Raw genomic sequence first — 3318 nt, 5'->3', positions numbered from 1 at the left:
ACTTGCGAACGACTTACCGTGGTCTCCCTCAATGGTGTTCTCCGTCGAACGCACTTCGCCAAACCACCAAAAAAAATCGTCGACGTCACCGCAATGGGAAAGGAATTCAAATATAGTTACTACCTCCATTTTTTTTGTACACAAGGCTAGTATATCAAAATTACAATTTGCAAAGGGCCACTAACACTAATCAAGGAAAAATTGATGGGGTTAGCAACCAAGGACATTAATATCCCTTGCATGCATGCGGAAGTGAGAAGGTTCCTTTGCCTTGCGCTGCATTAATCAAGCGATGAGGAGTGAGATGGTTAGCTCTTTGGTCTTTCGAGAAAAAATACGCATTAATTGACACGTGAAACGAGGATTTGTATCGAAGGAGAACCCCACCGTTCTTTTTTAACACTAGTACTCCTAGTACGTACGTACTTATCCTGTTTGGGTCTAGGCCTTGCATTGTCAAACTTCGCCACACTTTTTTGCCAAGCTTGCCTAAAGTTTTCAAAATGAGAAGGAGGTACACTTGCGCACGGCTGTCGCGGTCGCACCGCACCGTCACACGGTCACTCCTGCACGCCGCGGTCGCACCGCACCCTCACACAGTCGCTCCTGCACGCCGCAAACCCAACCAAGGGAACGCACCCTCACAGACACGTGTTGTCGCATGTGAACAAACCAAACTCAGCCATCCTATCACTGACACATAATTTTCATTCATAGAGTATGTTTATCCAACCGCATATTGGGGAGTATCCGTACGGCCCATGCGGTGGTCTGTTGGGGAAGAAGAAGAGGTGAGGAAGAAGGAAAGAAGGGTTAGGAGACGTAGGATATTCATCCAACCGCCTGAAATGGTAGACTCACCCTAGTCAGGCGACTTGCATAACAAATAGTATGTTTTTACACAGCAAAAGATCCATAAAAACAACAACATAAAGAAAAACTATCACTGCTCGCGGAAAGAGACGGCCTCGTCGTCTTTGGCTGCCGGTGCGAACCAGCCGTCGCTGCCGACGTGTGTCTCCGCACCGTGGTTGTCCTCGGCCTCCAGCTACTCGTTCAAGCGGAGCGTGCGGGCGCTCTGCACGGACGAGAGCACAGCCCGGTTCAAGTCGAGGACATCCGGTTCCGCCTGCAGGAGGGCCTCGATGGCAGCGGCATCCGCGCGCTCCGCGTCGAGTCGAGCCTCCGCCGCCCGGTTCATGTCCAGGCCTTCCAGTTCCGCCTGCAGGAGGGCGTCGATGAGAGCGGCATCCGCGCGCTCCGCGTCGAGTCGAGCCTCTGCCGCCCGGTTCATGTCCAGGACGTCCGGTTCCGCCAGTAGGAGGGCCTCGATGGCAGCGGCATCCGCGCGCTCCGCCTCAAGTTGAGCCTCCGCCGCCCGGTTCACATCCACGACATCCGGTTCCGCCTGCAGGAGAGCCTCGATAGCAGCGGCATGCGCGCGCTCCGCGTCGAGTTGAGCCTCTGCTTCTTGGTCCTCCTTTAGTATCGCAATGTTGAACCGCTGGTCCGCCTGCACCATGGGGGACTCGGACGCCCGCACGAAGTCGATGTCCATCGTCTCATACCCATCGGGGGCCTTCTGCGCCGCGACCTTCGTAGTGAACATTGGATTGGCTTCCTCCTCCTCGTAGCTTGGCTCCAGAGAACTCGGGGATTGGCCCGCCACAAAGTGAGCTTGGGAATGGAGGTCTGTGGCGCCGACCGCCGCCGCGATTTCTGCGCGGTGCTCCGACGTCAGCATCTTGTAGTAAGTGATCTTGCGGCGCACCATGGCTTTCCTGCGAACTAGGGGACGCTTGATGCGGGCTAGGGGATCGAAAGGTGGGGGAATGGGCTGGAGATTTGGTGTGGTTTTAGGGTAGGGGCTGGCGTAGGCCGAGCAGCGAAGGTTCTGGTGTGAATAGTGGTTCTGGTGACGACCGGTCAATCGGTTTTGACTATACATCGCTCTTGTCGCGTTCGCGTTGCAGCCCGGCACGCTGGACCCTCTAGGTTGCTCACCGAATGGAACACACTTCGTCTTGCGTTTTCGCTCGCTTGTGGGACCGCAATTGAGAGCAAACCGACGTCCCTCCCCCTCCCCCGCCCGCGCCATTTATTATACCACCACTCCCTCCATTTTATGCAGAGCAAATAAAAACAGAGGGGGTATACTACGGATGAGGATCCCATGACGTGGCCGAACCCATTGAGTACTGACATGCGGGGCCTAGCAAGCATGGGGTCCGCCAGTAAGTGACCGAAAGGGAGGGTAAGGCAGGGATACCTACATGAGAGGGTCTACTTCCACTATACTACTTTGACCAAATGTTATAGAGTAATAATATATGACATGCAACTTACGCAAATGTTAGAGTAATAATATATGACATGCAACTTACACAAAGCATACAGGGTCTAATGCGTTTTTCGAGGCTAACTTTGACCAAATGTTAGAGTAATAATATATGACATGCAACTTACACAAAGCATACGGTCAATTTCGTATCTGAAAGGAGTTTCCAATGATATAATTTTCACATTATACATCTCATGTACTCCCTCCGTCTAGGTGTGTAAGTCATCTTACGAAAACCAAATAATCCCAAAACACGTACTACCTCCGTCCGGATTTATTGGTCCCCATTGTGTTTCGTGCCAAATTTTGACCATAGATTAAACTAACAAAATGTTCAAGCATGTCACCAAACATTATATTTTTGAAAACTATGTTCCAATATGAATCCAATGAGATAATTTTTCTTGACATGCATTAACATTTTGTTAGTTAAATATTTAGTCAAAATTTGACACAAACTACAAGGGGGACCTATAAACCAGGATGGAGGTAGTAGGCGCGGTGCATTAACTTCTACCTTGTTTCCTGTTTTTGACATATCAACCAATAAGAGATAAGGGTGTGCATGCTTTTAATGACCTGAGGCTATCAAACATGACATGCAGTGGTTAGTTCATTGCATGCAATACTATTAATTAGCAAATAAACATTAATGTCTCTCGTTTCCCCTCATCCTTGGTCACGGTGCATAGCCTAAGATGACTTACTCACCTATGTGAAAGGAGTACTATTAATCTTGTCAATAGTCAAATTGGAAACCATCTCGAGTACAAATCTAGGAGTACATACGAATCTAACAATATTGATTGGGCGTTGTTGAATGTTGATACCTTTTTTATCATAGTAGAGATACTTTGACTACACATAAAACTTATATGTAAAGTAGAAAGGATAGGAGGGAGTATATTGTACGTTCAAAAACGAAACGAACATTGAATACCCTTTATATATGATTTGCGGATGCTATGATCACCGGT

This window comes from Triticum dicoccoides, chromosome 2B (assembly GCF_002162155.2).
Source record: "Triticum dicoccoides isolate Atlit2015 ecotype Zavitan chromosome 2B, WEW_v2.0, whole genome shotgun sequence".
Classification (NCBI taxonomy): domain Eukaryota; kingdom Viridiplantae; phylum Streptophyta; class Magnoliopsida; order Poales; family Poaceae; genus Triticum; species Triticum dicoccoides.
Note: the sequence above shows the minus strand (reverse complement) of the source record.